Source organism: Schistocerca piceifrons, chromosome 1 (genome assembly GCF_021461385.2).
Source record: "Schistocerca piceifrons isolate TAMUIC-IGC-003096 chromosome 1, iqSchPice1.1, whole genome shotgun sequence".
Lineage (NCBI taxonomy): Eukaryota > Metazoa > Arthropoda > Insecta > Orthoptera > Acrididae > Schistocerca > Schistocerca piceifrons.
In genome coordinates, this window is record NC_060138.1 from 27,173,361 (window position 1) to 27,191,547 (window position 18,187).

The window sequence follows — 18,187 nt, forward strand, 5'->3', positions numbered from 1 at the left end:
AAAGAATAACAGCATGTTATTTGCATTTGTTTGCAGATGATGCTGTCATTTATCAGCTAGTAAAGTCATATGAAGATCAAAACAAATTGCAATATGATTTAGAAAAGATATCTGTATTGACCCTTAATAACAAAAAGTTCAAGGTCATCCACGTGTGTGCTAAAAGGAATCTCTTAAACTTCAGTTACATGATAAATCAGTCAAATCTAAAGACCGTAAATTCAACTAAATACCTAGGAATTACAATTATGAACAATTTAAATTGGAAGGAACACATAGAAAATGTTATGAGGAAGGCCAAGCTCATTTTGCACTTTTCTTCATAATCATGTCAATCATGGGAAACACACAGAAATGGAGCACACCAGCATTACATTAGGTGTTCGAAATACCCATCTGGTTGCATTTGATTAGTTGTAATTCTTAGGTTCACTACCAGTTTGTTGTTCTTATTGAATGAAGGCGATGTTGATATGTTATTTGTTTCACTCCTTGTGTTGACACTAATTCATTGCTCTACTGCCAGCAAGATGTAGCATCAACTGTTGAGTGTTTATCATGGATTATGCAAACATGTAGCATCAGCCGTTTAGTGTTTGGTTTCTGGTACAGTGCATTGGTAGTGTATGCAAGTGCTGAGTTTGCAGATGCCCATTTTCTGTATGTACTAGAAAATTGTAATGGCTTTGGTGCTCAGCATTTTGATAGGGAGATACTTCCAGAACAGGAGGCTGCTTCAAACAATAGACCATCAGCTCATGGAGAATGGAACATTTAATCCTACCAACCCTGGCTGCGGGAGGCCTAGAAAGATGGGGATCCTTAACTGGAGGAGGAACTTCTTTGCACAGTTGATGACAACTCTGGTGTTGTCATAAATCAAACAGCTGCAACAAGTAATGCTGACTACAGTACTGACTGGACAGTGCTACATGAGAACCTGCTGCATCTGTATCATGTACAGTGTGTGCAGGCACTACTAACAATTGATTTTCCTGCATGGGTACATTTCTGTAAATGATTTATTCTACAATTTGTAAACCCTCATTTTAGTCCAAAAGTTCTGTTCATGATGAGGCTTCATTTCTGTGTGATCAGACTGTAAACTTTCACAATATGCACCTGTGGGCTGTCAAGAACTCTCACAAAATTGTATAATTACATCATCAACAAAGAATTTTTATCAACATTTGAGTTGACATTATTAGTGACTGTTTGCTAGGGCCTCACACTCTTCCACCCAGGCAAATACCTTCAGAAAAGACTTCCTAACACTTAAATGTGTATTTGATGTTAATCAATTTCTCTTATTCAGAAACACTCTTCTTGCCATTGCCAGTCTACATTTTATATCCTCTCTACTTCAGCCATCATATTATTTTGGTGCCCAAACAGCAAAACTCGTCTACTACTTTTAGTTTCTCATTTTCCAATCTAATTTCCTCAGCATCGGCTGATTTAATTTGACTACTTTCCATTATCCTTGTTTTGCTTTTGTTAATGTTAATCTTATATTCTCCTTTCAAAATACTGTCCATTCCATTAGCCAGCTTGTTCAAATCCTTTGCTGTCTCTGACAGAATTACAATGGCACTGGCAAACCTCAAAGTTTTTAGTTCTTCTACCTGAGCATTAGTTCCTACTCAAAAAATTCTTTGGCTTCCTTTACTGCTTGCTCAATGTACAGATTGAATAACATTATGGGAAGGCAACAATGCTGTCTCATTCCCCCCTCAACCCCTAAACAAATAAACACCCCCCCCCCCCCCCGTTTCCCCCCTCTCTCTCTCTTGTTAACAACTTTTGAGTTGTACTACTTCTAACAGCCCTAACATGTTCTCGGTATTACAATGCTGAATACTTAAAATAAAATTACTGTCTATCTGCCTAAAGAATTTAGAAGTCATTATATTAGGATCTGTTTAAATTCCAGTTATAGTTTAGCTGTTTAACAAATAGTACATGTTGAAATCAAGTGCAAATCAGTCAATTATATTCGAAAGTGATTGTTTTGTACATCAGAATTTATATATATAATAGGAAATTATTGGTAATGTATCCATACAATGGTCAGAGTGCGGTACCATAGTTTGTGGTTGACAGGTATCAAAGTGGTCTGAATATGTTGTCCCATTCTGTCACATTACACAGGGATATTAGTGCATCAGAGATTCAGTGCAACAGTGGGTTGATGCAATTATCCCTGCTAATGGAGGGCATTTTGAACATTTCATTTAGGAAAGTAACATGCAAAATAAGGGAAAGGTAATCACTTGCCTGTAGTGGGACAGTTCATAGAGCACAGTAACACATAATCAAAAAAAGCATTCACACTAGCTTTTGAACACCCTCTCTTTTTACTGCATGGTCGCAGGAGTGTGCAGTTGAGTGTCTGTGGTGTTGTTGTTGTGTGTGTGAATGTGTGTACTGTTGCTGGAAAAAGAGCTAATGGTTGAAGGCTAGTGTGAATGCTGTTTTCTGTTATTCATGCATCCATCCACTGTATGTGAGTGGTTGGGTCTCCCTTATTTTACTTATTGCTCCATTCAAGAGTTTCTATTACTGTTACTCATTTAGGGAAGTTTTTTATTCTGTGCTGATACATTCTATTCCTGTGTGATTTCCATGATTTATAGATTGAAGAGTTGTAGAAACTAAGCTCCAACATGGAAATAAAGTGTTTCTAGGGCGATGTCCATACAACATATTTTCTTCCTCTACATGTGAGGAATGTTTCCTGAAAGTTTGGTCATGCCTTCTCATTATTGATACCCAGTATGTTCCATTTTACTAAAAACATTTCAACTGAATTAAATTAAGATTTCTATGGTGGTTACAAATATACAACAAATATCGTGGGTCTGACTGCAATAGCAACAGACAATCGTGTTTACTTTATGAGATGCCTAACAAACTTACCAACCACTAGACAGCTGCATAATCTCTGCAATGGAAATGTCAGAGTTCTGAAGCACCAATAAGATAGCAAAGGTCAACTTCTTCTTCTTCTTCTTCTTCTTCTTCTTCTTCTATGATATCAGGCCCAATGAATTGTGCACTGCTACAAATGTCCTCCTCCATTGTATTCTACTCATTGCTGTTATCCACATCTATTGATGCTTGATTGAAATCTTCATGGAGGCCATCCCTCCAATGCTCCTGAGTCATTCCATGTCAAATCAACACACTTTAAATAAAAATTTTACCTCACCCTCTTAGATTTTGCTGAAAGTTGGCATACTTATAGGGGTGTTGAAACTAAGAAAAATACCAAATTTTCAATTTTTTACCTCAAACCATTCCTGAAATATGGTCATTTAAACTTTTCAAAAACTGGCCAAAAATGTGTGAATGGACTTTTTTTTAAATTGCCCTAGGAGCTGCCCTAATTGAGTTAGAGAACTGGGAAAGGTGTCATTTTGCAGCATTTTTCATGCTCTCTCCAGTGATAGACAAAAAACATAGCTTCTAATTAATAACCTTTTTCAAAATGGTAATTAATATTTTGATTTAATTTTTTCACAAAAAGTACATAATTGAAAATTTTCAAAATATTTCCATAACTACTTCATACTGTTGTAAATCACATGGCAAAATATAAATGTGGGATGATGATGGGTTCATTGTTAAAAAATAAATTTCCGGACTCTTGTTTTTCAATAATGGCTCTAGTTTGACCAAACTGACCTTTAAGGTAGTACGTCAGTAGAGGACCGTATACATAGGGCTTGATGTCTGTACAATAATTCAGAGACTGGAGCCACTGTTGAGATGATGTAGTCTGCATTGTTACCTTCTAAGGCTTTGTGTGCCTACAGCATTATTGTGCACTGTGGTTTTAGTGCAAATCAGTTGTTAACTCTGTGTTGACCAATCTGTATCTATTATATTTAATAGTTCATTTTCAAGTAAATCTATACATTGAAGGACAGTTTATAAGTGGTTTTTGTATAAATATGGAACCAAGTAAAAAGTGCAGTGCTGTAAGAGTGCAGTATTTTAATCCATTGAAGAAGTCAAATCATTTTATTAGAGACAGAAAAAAACTTAGAAATCTCACAACATGGATGCCCAAATTATTTCCTCAAATACCAAGTGGTGCCAAGATTTGTGATAAATGTAGGAAAGATGTAACCAAATTGCAAAATACACCAGAGCCCATCAGTTATGAAAGTGTTGAAGAAGAATCTTCTGGATCAGAGATAATCATCCAAGACCAAGACCCTGACTTCACTCCAACTTCAGTAGCTGTTAAAACATTTAACACAACACTTTAAGAACTAGGTGAGTCCCCAATTGACAAGAGAAAACTAACATCTAGGCATTACGCCAAATCAAAAGTGAAGAAAATCTCATCAATGACATGTAAACTTTTTGTTGCTCCTGAAACATCGTCAGATACTGATACTGATGAATCCGTTCATGAAAATCTTAAAAGAAACTTTAAAAATTCTATAAGTAGAGCAAAAAAACTAATGATTCTTACAAGTTTACCTAAAAAGTGGAGTGTCAGGAAAATAACGAGGGAATTTAATGCTCCTAATTACATTGTTCGGCAGTCCAAAAAAATTTTGAAAGAGAGAGGATTCGTGGAAGGTCCAAACCCAAAACCAGGGAAGTGTTTACCAACAGAAACTGTCAAAACTGTACATTCATTTCATGAAAATTATGAAGTTAGCAGGGCAATGCCAGGTATTAAAGATTGTGTGACAGTTACAGAAACAAGTGGAAATAAAACAAAAATATCAAAAAGACTTATTTTGTGTAACCTTAAAGAAGCTTACAAACATTTTAAAGACACGTTTCCTAACATAAAAATAGGTTTCTCTAAATTTGCTGAGTTGAGACCAAAACATAGTGTATTAGCTGCCCAGAGTGGCACACACACTGTCTGCGTGTGCACAACTCACCAAAGCATAACATTAATGATAGAGAATGCCAAACTAAATACAGTAACAAACAGCACCTTAAACAATTATAAGCAGTGCATTGCAAAAATTCTTTGCAACCCATCATCAGTTGATTGCAACATGGGAAACTGTGAATACTGCCCAGGAGAAACTGTCATACGTAAAATTTAAAAGACTCTTTTCATGAAAACTTAATTGAACAAGTTCAGTTCCGACAGTGGATGTCAGTTGACCGATGTAATCTGGAAACTGTTCAGAAAACTTCTGAAGAATTCATAGATTTATTTTGTAGTAAGATGTCAACTTTGATTCGGCATGACTTCATTGCCAAGCAACAACGAACATTCCTTAACTCCACAAGAGAAAACCTTATGGAATCTGTTGTCTTGTCCAGTGGAAACTCTGAGCTTCATCCTGTAGAACTATACTATAATTTTCTGAAAAATCACATATGACAACAAATTCAGATTACCATTCATCCTTTTGTTACATATTATAAACAGGAAGACAAAATTGAGCATATGAGCTTTGTCATTGTTTCTGATTGCCTGGAGCACAATACAACTGCGGTTTACACCTTTCAAAAGAAGCTAATTTCATATCTAACAAATACATTGAAAAGATTCCAAAAAATATATACTATTATTCTGACGGTTCTGCCGCTCAGTATAAAAATAAGAAAAACTTCCTGAACCTTTGCCTTCACGAGGAAGACTTCAACATAAAAGCTGAGTGGCACTTTTCAGCCACAGTACATGGGAAAGGGCCTTGTGATGGAGTAGGGGGTTCAGCAAAGAGACTGGCATCTTGTGCAAGTTTGCAAAGGCCATACCAAAATCAGATCCAAACCGCACGAGATCTATTTGAGTGGGCAGTAGATAATATCACAAATGTTGATTCTGCATATTCCACTCAAGAAGACTATGCTGCTTCAGAAATATTCTTAAAAAGCCGACTTGAAGAGGCATTGACAATCAAAGGAACACAGCAATTTCACGCTTTCATTCCCAACACTACATCAAAATTAATAGTCAAATACTTCTCAGGTGATATGCAGAGTTGGGAGAGGGAAGTAACTACATCACCAGAGTAACTGAAGTTACAAGATGTATCAGGCTATGTCATCACTGTATATGGCAGAAACTGGCAGCTTGGGTACATTATAGAAAAAAACGAAGAACTTCATGAAGTGAAAATAACTTTTCTTCATCCATGTGGACCAGCTAAGTCATTCTCTTATACTGCAGATGCAGATGTCTTATGGGTGTCAGTTGTGGATGTTCTCACAAAAGTGAATCCATTTAACTCTGACAGGGAGAACATACATTCTTAATGAAAGTGATGTAAACCAAACCCAGTCAGCTTTATTAACATGTAATATCTGAAGTTCCAAGACAATGTATTGGGAAACTGCTTTCAACTCAAAACTTAATTTTTGTCTCAGGTTAGTGTTAATGTATATTTTATAGAAAGTTGTTTCAAAATTATTGTTAGTACCTATCGTGTTAAATTTAGTTATGTACAGATACCTGTTACTCAAAAACAAGCATTACTTATTTAAATTGTTTAATAGTTCCATTTCAAAAATCATGGACCAGAACTATTATGTAAATACTTGTACTTATTCATACTTTATTTCAGTTTGTAGTTAAAGGCTCAATTTCTTGTTTTTGTTATATCAGTTAATATACTGTTAGTGAAGTTGTATGAAATTAAAATAAGCAATCAACTTAATTATAAAATATGCTGATTAGTTTTGGTTTAATAAGGTGATGTTTTGATATTTCTAATACTTTTTTTTTACTTACCTTTCAGTATATTTTAAAGAAATTCCTGTTTGTTAAAGGTCAATTTGGTCAAACTAGGGCTGTTAGTGAAAAACAAGAGTCCAGAATAATTTTTTTTAACAATGAACCTGTCATCATCCCAGATTTATATTTTGCCATGTGATTTACAACAGTAAGAAGTAGTTATGGAAATATTTTGAAAATTTTCAATTATGTACTTTTTGTAAAAAAATTAAATCAAAATATTAATTAGTATTTTGAAAAAGGTTATTAATTAGAAGCTATGTTTTGTTGTACATCCCTGGAAAGACCATGCAAAATGCTGCAAAATGACACCTTTCCCAGTTCTCTAGCTCAATTAGGGCAGCTCCTAGGACAATTTAAAAAAAGTCCGTTCACACATTTTTGGCTGGTTTTTGAAAAGTTTACATAGCCATATTTCAGGAATGGTTTGAGATAAAAAATTGAAATTTGGTCTTTTTCTTAGTCTCAATGCCCACTATAAGTATACCAACTTTCAGCAAAATCTAAGAGGTGAGGTAAAATAGGCGTGTTGATTTGACATGGACTGACTCTCGACTTGGGTGTCCTTGGGGGTCTCTTTCCTGTAGGTGTGAAATCCAGGAGCTTCCAAGGCCATCTGTGATCTTCCATCCAGGCTGCATGGCCAGAAGACTGCATTTGTTTGGCTTTGACAATTCCTGTTATGTTGGGCTGCTTGTATAGTTCCTAAAGCTCTTTGTTGCATCTGATCCTTCATTCCTCAGTATCAGCATCCAGAACTGGACCAAAGATCTTCCGAAACAGTTTTCTCTCAAAAATGAGGTGAGATGCCCTGCTAAACCTGCAGAACAGGACAGGTAGTTTAAGTTGTGGAAAGGGGCCAAAATAAGCGGCTGTCACTTACACTTGAACATACAACCTTTTATTTAATCAAACATTACAAGAGCCAAGAATTTTTTTTAAAAAAAAAAAAAAAAAAAACAGCTTTAGTTTTGGAACTTAATTAGTGGCTGAATGTGCCGTGTAATCTCATGCCATAAGGGCAAGACCACTTCAGTTTAAAAAACGGCTGAAAGCCAATAACTTAAAGCTCAACCAAAATCAGAAATTTAAAAGGCAAAGCCTTATCGCCTTATCTTAAAACAGTTCCTTAAATAGGCTGAAGGCTCAAGAATCTGACACTTTAAGAGTAAACAACTCAAATTCAAAATCGGCTGAAGGACCAACACTTAAGACTCAATAACATTAAATTTAAAAATGCCAAAGGCCTTACATAAAACAGCTCTTAAATTAGGCTGAAGGTCCAAACCATCTAACACCTTAAGAGCAGAACAACTTTTATTCAAAATCAGCTGAAGGCCCCAGAATCTGACATTTTAAGAGCAAAAAAAACTTAAATTAAAAATCGGCTGAAAGCCCAACACTTAAGACTCAATTACAATAATTTTAAAAATGCCAAAGGCTCTATGTGAAACAGTTCTTAAATTAGGCTGAAGGCCCAAACCACCTGATGCCTTAAGGGCATAACAACCTTAATCCAACAATCGGCTAGAAGCCATACAAGTACAAACAACAAGAACAAACAAGAAGAAATGGCAGTACATCCAAGGGCACTCAGAAGTTCCGAGGGTCAGCCTGGAATTCAAACACTAACACTTGCTTAGGTGATACAGGCAGTCAGTCCAACCATTGGTGATCCGACAACAACCCAACTGACAGACAGTCAACGGACCCACCGACAAGATAACCTCCGCTTCACCTGACCAGCACACAACAGGGAGTTCAATGAAACAACATAGAAGGTATTGGCACCCACAACCCAGTATACATTGAGCTGTCAAACTACACACCATGCTGGACAGAGACAAGACGATGAGGAAAATACACTGCCTGAATTTACATCAACGGCCAGGGCATGCAACCGGAACGTTAATGGCCACAAGGCAGAAGATTCCGCTGCTGCACTACAATTCAAATAACCAAGTACAGTTAAACTCCACCAGAGGGTGGCTAAAATTTGCCAAGTTGAAAACACACCTTGTTGTTCGCAGGAATATCCCAACAGCCAACAACGAACTCCAAACAACACAATGTGAATAGCCATGACTTGCTGGTAGATTAAGTCAAAACTCAACTTTCATGTCCAGGATCAGTGAGCCATGAACCTCGTAGCAATGGGAACAGCACCACCACACTTTGTCACCGCATAAAGGCTGCCAGTGGGCCTGGCCAAACTACCCGCCACGGAGACTTCCTGGCTGCTCCACGCCAACTGACCAACTGCCTGCACATGGCTCAGCCAGCAACTATAAGCGCCAAGGCAAAGATAGTCCAAGGTGCGAATATCGATACACACCACTGCTGCCACCCATGGAAAGAGAGGACAACAGCATAATCACAATAACCACAGGAAACTAAACGCAGAATAGCAACCAAGGTTTAATCCAATGCATAGCATGAGCGAGCCACGGCCCAATCTCCCCCACCCCCCCCTCAGACTTAACACAGGGAGGGGGTGATTCAACCCCTGAGCTACCTGAACTTAACTTGGCTAAGGTGAACACAGTACTGCTTACCTGAACTGTTCTCCTTGACCAACAGATTTACTGGGCCTAAAATATGCACAATAGTGCAAGGTCCCAGAAAACGAGGGGTAAATTTACTAAGATTCCCATGGCGAATCTGCCTCCCCATGAAATTGTGGACATAAACTTGATCCCCTGGCCTGCCCTTAAAGGTTTCTCAATTATGATTATAGTGCTCAGCTTGCTTATTATGGGCTCTGAGTATATTACGCCTGGCCCAGTTACAGTTTTTGTTGACAACACAAGGACTAATATCGGCTGGAATAAGATCTTGAATTCCCCACAAGTTCGAAAGAGGGCAATTAACCGAATAGGAAAGGATCAAGGAGGTAGGCATAGCTCACTGGCGGTATTGAAGGTGAAACTAAGCCAGGGAAGACTGCAGTCCCATTTACTAGGGATTTTCTGATGATAAATAATCAATGTGGACTTAAGAATTCAGTTAACTCTCTCCGCAAAGGACCCTTGGGGATAATACGGGGTGGTCGTGATATGCCTGACACCATTCTGGAAACAGAAGGCCTTGAAAGGAGCCAAAAGGAAAGCAGGAGCATTATAGATAACAAGCTGCTTGGGTGGGCCAAAAACACTGAAGACATGACTTAAATGATAAATAGTGGTGGCAGCGGTAATATTAAGGCTCGGCAGGAGCCAAGTAAATCTGGAGAATGTATCAATAATAACTAGTACATATCAATGACCCTTCTTAGAATGAGGTAACAGTCCTAAATAATCAATATAGAGCTTGTGCATAGGACAGGACTCTCATTCAGAACTCAACAAACCCTGTTGAAGAGCATTCTTGGGTTTGGCTACATTACGTAAGCGGCATTGGGATATCATCTCTCTCACATCCTGGTCCATGGAGGGCCAAGTTAAATGCTCCTGGATTTTTTGGAGAGTCTTATAAGTACTCACATGATTCATGAAAATAACGAAAAACCGGGCACACCAAAGTTACAGGCAAATAGATCTTGCACTGCTTAGCCTCGCCCGCCCTCTTACAGAGAATACCACTCCTAAACTCCTAACAACATACTCATCTGACAGCTCTCCTGCCAACACACGTTCCTTAATGGGGGCCCAAACAGGGTCCTGATCCTGATGCTGGGCCACATCCTCACACAAGAGGGGAATTTCACCCAACACCATGCAATTAAGACTGTCTCTCTCTACCTGCTGGTTTTTCGCACTAGGTGTTGTTTTGGTGAACATCCGCAAGAATATTTTCAGAGCCCCTCCCATGTTTAATTTCAAACTGCAATGCCGAAATGCATAATGCCCACCTGCAATACAGCCAGTTTTACGTGGCCTAGCCAACACCCAGCACAAAGCCTGATTGTCAGTTTCTAATTGGAAAACCCAATGTTCAAGGTAGAAGTGGTACTTCTCTAATGCAAATAAAACGGCCAAAGCATCGCTCTTGTAGATGAAGTACTTGAGTTTGGCATCAGCTAACCGATGAGATGCGTAAGCTAATGGCTGTCTCTGTTCCTCAAACTCATGGGGGAGAACAGCTGAAATACCAGCATTAGAAGCGTCAGTTTGAACAGCAAACCTTTTATTAAAATTGGGTACCCCATGAACCAGAGGGCCAGTTATTGCTGCCTTAATATGCTCAAAGGCAGCATCCTGGGCAGTTCCCTATTCAAGACGCCTGCCCTTCTGACGTAATTGATTTAAGGGTGCCACCAACTGAGTAAAATTGGGAATGAAGCGCCTAAAATAATTTTCCATGCCTATGAATTTAGCAATTCCCCACTTATCAGCAGGTGGAGGCAAAGCCTGTAAGGCTTTAGTTCGCTCTTGGTCAATGTGAATACTCTGACCCGACACTATATGACGCACGAAAGATACCTGCTGGTTGGCTACCATCATCTTACTAGGCTTAACGTTCAGCTCCCTGTAATCTCGAAAGATCTTGCTGAATATGCTCCACCAAATGATCCTCAAATGAAAGACTATAGATAACCAAGTCATCCAAATAATTATACACACAGACTAACTTCAAGTCGCCAAGGATATTATCCAACAAACGAGTAAGCACAGCCACTCCATTTGCTAGTCCAAAAGGAACTCTGTTGACCTCAAACAAGTTCCAATCAGTACAAAATGCGGTAACGTGTTTACATTCTTCAGCCAGTGGACTCTAATAATAAGCCTGATTCAAATCAAGGACCATAAACCAATTAGCGCCGGCAAACCAAGTAAAAGAATTATGCAGAACAGGTAGAGGTACGAACTCAGGGACAACCTTAGTGTTTAAATGGCGGTAGTCAAACACAGGTCTGAAATCATGCCCCTGATCTTTAGGTACAAGAAATATTGGGGTAGCACAAGCAGATGTAGAAGGCCTAATCACTCCTTATTGGAACATCTCAGATATCTTAGCCTTGAGCATCTTCACCTTACGGGGTGGGAGGCAGTATGGGGACTGTCTAACAGGAATATTGTTGGACAGACGGATATGATAATCAAGAACGTTAGTCACACCCAGGTTATCAGTAAGGGGCTGGGGAAAACTGTGCAACAAATCGCATAACAGAGAAGCCTGATGTGGCAAGAGATGCGCCAGATCAGACTCGTCAGCTATGGCCTCAACGGCCAATGCCCCAACAGTTTGATGAACACTAGGTTTAGCACATTCGCAATGGCCAAACTTCTCTCCAGGAGCGAATTTAAAGAAAAGGGTGTGTCCAGAATAATCCAAGACCAACCCGGTTTTATTGATGAAATCACACCCCAAAATTAGATTAACGGGCAGTTCCTTAACCAAGGCTAAAGATATAGGCCAGGAAAAATTGCCAACCAATATACTCCCACTGGACCCAACCATACAGAGGCAACACCAGGCCGTTGGCCACCCGACATCTCTGCACTGGTGAAGAAACCGACCGAAGTTTCGTGAGGTGCCCAAATTCCAAAAACAACTTGAAGCTTAATAATGAAAAGGAACTACCAGAATCCAAAAGAGCACAAAGCGGCTTGTCCCCTACCTGAGAACAAACGTAAGGCAAGGGGGGTGATGACCACCCGAGTATGCCAATGTCTGAAAGCTCGGACCCGAGTTCGCGGCCCAACCCGGTGCCATCTATTGGTTGTGGGAGCACGAGGTTGAACACAAGAGCGCACCAAATGACCCATACTGCCGCACCTGAAACAACGCCGGGGTTCCCTTTTAACTTCAGAGGATGTAGACAGTGCTGAATCAGTGCTGACATCCCACCCCTTAACCTCATGATGTACATGCTTCTCAAGTGGTAATGTGGATGCTGCTACGACCAATTAAATGCATTAACTGTGCCCACACCCTATCCAGCTGACTGTCATTAGGTTGGGTTCCCTCCAAAAGACAAATAGTGTCCTCAAGGCCTTTAATGGCCTGAAACAAAAATTAAATTGCTGCTCCTGTCTCACACACCACCGTCGGCATGACGTCAACTGGCCGAAGAACAGCAGCACGCAAATGGGTTACCAATTCTGGAACACTGCCCTCACCTGGTTGGCACCTCATTGCCAACTTGTAAACAAGGTGGTCCTTTCTCAGCAGGCCAGACCCTGGACACTGTCTGACTGCCCTGATGATAAGCACCTGAAACAAGTAAAAGCCAAAACAATATGGTGCCACAGAACACAAACAAAACAAGAGTGAAACTGACAGCAACTAGAATGGCAAGCACAAGCGCCACCACGCTCTTCTACCAGTGAGCTGCCTTGCTAAACCTTCAGGACATGACAGATAGTTTAAATTGTGGAAAGGGGCCAAAATAAGTGGCTGTCAGTTACACTCGAACATACAACCTTTTATTTCCTCAAACATATCAAGAGCCAAAAATTTTTTTTTTTTAACACAGCTTTAGTTTTGGAACTGAATTAGCAGCTGAATGTGCTGTACAATCTCATGCCTTAAGGGCAAGACCACTTTAATTAAAAAAACGCCTGAAAGTCAATAACTTAAAGCTCAACCAAAATCAAAAATTTAAAAGGCAAAGCCTTATCTTAAAACAGTTCCTTAATTAGGCTGAAGGCCCAAGAATCTGACACTTTAAGAGCAAACTACTTAAATTCAAAATCGGTTGAAGGCCCAACACTTAAGACTCAATAACATTAATTTTAAAAATGCCAAAGGCTTTACGTAAAATAGTTCTTAAACTAGGCTGAAGGCCCAAACCATCTGACACCTTAAGGGCAAAACAATCGGCTAGAAGCCATACAAGTACAAACAACAAGAACAAACAAGAAAAAAAGGCAGTTCACCCAAGGGCACTCAGAAGTGCGATAACAGTGGGAGACTAAACACAGAATAGCATCAATGTCTGGAGAGATATCTGGACCAAAGCAGTTGTGCTAAACTGTGGTAAGATCGGTTTCCTGCTTCTATTCTGGCACTGATCTTTGTTTCACATGATGAGTTCTCTGTGAAAAGTGCCCCTAGGTATTTAAATTCATACACTCACCTGCTGTGATTGTAGATGACCAGCAGTCTGACTTTAATCACGCATCATAACGAGGTGCTCTGTCTTGGCTTCATTTATGTTCAGCCTCCTTTAGTGCTCTAGTCATTTGCTCCAACTCCTCTTCAGACCTAGAGAGTAAGCAAATATCATCTGCATAGGCTAAGTGTGCCAGTCTCTTTCCTTCAATTTCAATCCCTTCGTTCTCTTGGAAGGTCTCGCATATAATCCTCTCAAGGGCAAAGTTGACCAGGATAGGGGACAAACCATCTCCAGCACAGGTCAACACATCAGCTAATTCAGGTCTTCCTTTAATAGTTTACTGCAACAGTTTCAAGTTGTTGAGCTATGTAATAAATAATTATTTAATTTTTTAAAAAAATGAGGGTGCATTCTAAATGACAAATTGACATCAGGAATTTACTTACAGAAAGGAAAGTTCATAATGAGTAAGTTGAATACTTAACTCCAGGGTTGAGCAATTGTGTAAATTTAATTTTTTGTTTAAGTTCTAGCACTAGTGTATTTCTTTTGTGTGGCTATAATTATAAAGAGGAAACATGGCCCTGTAAGTGGCAGTTAAGAAATCATGATAGTCATAAAACTAAATTCACCAGCTCTAGTAAAGTTGATGCAATAAAATAGTTGGGTTCTTCAACACTTGCAGAACCTTGCCATGTTTCATAGAGCTTCCACACTTACAGTGAAAGCTTCTCTAGAAATGTGCCTCTGAGTGTCCTGTATAACATTTTCAGCAAGTAACAACCAGGTTAATCACTGCTATTTTGTGAGTAGTACTCTGAAGTACACAAAATAAGATTCTTACAATAAAAGAACAAAAAGAGGTTATCTTAAACATCCGGGCATTTGGGAAAAATAAATTCATGAATAAACTTGAGAAGGATCAGTGATGAGTCGTGGGTTGGAAATAAAAGAACATTTCTGGAAGGTCTAGAAACTATCAGTGCTTTTCTTACAGATCCTCTCTAGACTCTCATAAAGATAACCGTGATTTACACACACTTGCATGGCATGCAGAACACAAATACAAAAGCTTTATTCTACCTTTGAGCATATTTACATGTAGCTGGTGTAGTCAGTGTTAACACATTAATAACAATAATAATAATAATAATAATAGTATAAACTTGGACAAATGTCATTAACTACAATATAATAATCCCAGATGGGTACAATACATATCTATGAAAATGTCAATAACAGCAAAAAGTTTCCTAACACATCAATTACAACGTAAATGAACTATATATTTCAGTGAATGACAAATAAATAATAAACAGATAATTAACAATAAGTACATGAAACAGTAATAAAATAGTTGCAGAGTGTGGTCTATATATAGTTTGCAGTTAATTTGTTGTTCATTCTCATAAGGACAGTGGGTCATTTGTCACATACTCAAGGAACTCTTGAGCAGAGTAAATTACCTTACTTTTCATCCACCTTGAAAGACTAGTTTTATATTTATTTACTGGCACTGTGTAGGACTTTTCAGGTAATTTGTTGGAGTAGACAGGACCAAGATACATGTAACTGTCATGTGTCTTTGCAAGCCTAGCATATGGCATATTAACTGTATGTCCACTTCTTATGTTATGGTCATGAACTGTCCTTCTTAAGTCAAATTTACTCACATTCTCTTTAATGAAGACAAGGCAGTTGTACATATACAGGCCAGGCACTGACTTTGTATTTAGTTTCTTAAAATAATCTCGACATGATGCATATGGGCCAGGTCACACTATCCATCTTATGGCTTTCTTTTGCCATTTAAACAGTAATTTTGAGCCATAATAGTATTCCATAACTCAGATGGGAATGGAAGAATGCAAAATACGTATATAACAGAAGTTCTTTACTGACACTGCTCCTCAGCTCATACAGCAGATAGATGACAGATGCCAATTTGCCACATAGCCTCCTGTATGGGTATCTCAGCTGAACTTTTGATGTACATGAAATCCTAATAATTTGACTTTTTTTTTTTTTTTTTATCATGACTGGTACCATTCAGAGTGAATACAACAACTTCAGTTTTACTATCATTCTTCTGCAGTACATTTGCCTCAAACCAAGTAGTGCATCTCTCCATTGCCACTGCCATGCTGTGTTGTGTTGCACATTTTCAAGGTTGGCATCACACGTGATGAGTGTTGTGTCATCAGTATATAGCAATGCATCACATGGTACAACTGCAGGTAAATCATTTACATAAATAATGAAAGGGAAAGTTTCAAGAACAGATCCTTGAGGTACACCCTTTACAAATGGGAGACATTCTGACATTTGATTATTTACCTTAACTAACTGTTTTCTATTGTCCAAGTAAGATTGGATTAAGCATAGAGCATTCTACGTATTGGTAGAGCTTTTTTGTGAGAATATTGTGGGAGACCATATCAAAAGCTTTCCCGAGGTCCAACAGTGCTGTACATATAGTATCTTTATTTTCAAAACAATTGTATGTTTTTGCTACCATACTCTCAACTGCTTTGACTATAGAAAGGCTGGATCTGAAATCATACTGCGAGGAGGTAAGTACATCATCATGCCCAAAACATTGACTCATCGGTTTATGCTTGCAGTATTCTATTATTTTTTACATCATGGGTATAAGCGATATTGGTTGATAGTTATCTGGAGATGCTGCATCTCCTTTCTTATGTACTGGTTTAATTACAGCTATTTTCAAACAGTCTGTATAATTCGCTTAATTTAAAATTTTGTTGGTTAATTTAGTCAATGGCGTTGCAATTTGATGTCTGACATACTGAAAGCTATCGATCAATGCAGTCAGGTACATGGAGTATTACTTGATTTCCAAAACGAGTTTGACTCAGTCCCACTCTTATGATTATTATCAAATGTATGATTGTATGGGGTATCAAACAAAAATTTTGACTGGATTGAGAATTTTTTATTAGGAAGGCTGGAGAAAGTTATCTGGGATGGAGAATGACTGATAGATGTAGACTTCGGATGTGCTCCAGGTATGTGTGTTAAATTCCTTGCTGTTCATGTTGTATATTAATGACCTTGCAGAAAATGTTAAAAGTAACCTCAAACTTTTTGCAGATGGTACAGTTATCTATACAGAAATACGGTCCAAAAGATGCTATACAAGTGTTCAGTCAAATCTTAAGATTTCAAAGCGGTGCAAAGAGTTATAGCTAGTTTTAAATGTTCAGAAGTGTAAAACTGCGCTCTTCATAAAATAAACAAAAGATAAGAAAAACATAGTATGTGACTACAATAGCAGAGAGCAACACTTGGAACTGGTCAACTCATACAAATATCTGGATGTAACACTGTCTAGGGACACAAAATGGAACGATTATTAGGCTGTCATGAGAAAAGCAAGCAGCAGAATTTACTTTACTGGAAGAATACAGGGGAAACACAATCATTCTATAAACAAGATTGCTTCCAAATCACTTGTCTGAGAGAAAAAAAGAGAGGCACACACCCTTCACATACACAAGCAAACAACGAACTCATGACTCCCAACTCCAGCATCTTGGGCTAGAATGCAGTTATCACATGGGATGCAAGCAGAAATCTCGAGGCATGGGGAAGGGGAAGGGACTAGTGTACAGGTGGGGAGGGAGACGAATGCTTTCAGGTTGAGTGTGCAGGGACTAGACTGCCAACTAGCACAGCGTCAGGAGATTGTGGGGCATGGAGGTGGGGGAAAAAAAAGAGCAAGAAAGGAGAGGAGTGGGGAAAGAGGGGGTGTAGTGTTGGCAGAGGGCTGCAAATAAACAGGGTGGGAGATGAGAATCAGGAAGAGATCATAAGACAGAGGGGATGGAAACTGTTGGGTGGAGGGTGGGGACAGAATGTTACTGCAGGCTGAGGTCAGCATAACCACAGGAGTGGAGAATGTTTTGTAAGGATAACTCCCATCTGCATAGTTCAGAAAAGCTGGTGGTGGAGGGAAGGATCCAGATGGCTCGGGTAGTGCAGCAGCCATTGAAATCAAATGTGTTATGTTCAGCTGCATGTTATGCCACAGGGTGGTCTACTTTGCTATTGGCCACAGTTTGGTGGTGGCCATTCATCCTGGTGGACAGGTACTTGGTAGTCACACAATATAAAAAGTTTTACAATAATTTCTGCAGAGATGATAAATAACATGGTTGCTTTCACAGGTGGCCCAGCCCCTAATGGGGTAGGATAAACCTGTGACAGGACTGGATTAGGAAGTGCAGCGTGGGTGGAATTGGCAGGTTTTGCACCTGGGTCTTCCACAGGGATATGATCCCTGGACTAGGATGTTGTGGAGCTTGGTTGGGAGATGGATCACCACTTTAGGAGGGGTGGGAAGTATCTAGGGTAGGATGTCCCCAATTTCAGGGCACGATAATAGGTAATCAAAGCCCTGGTGAAGGATGCGGTTCAGTTGTTCCAGTTCAGGATGCTGCTGG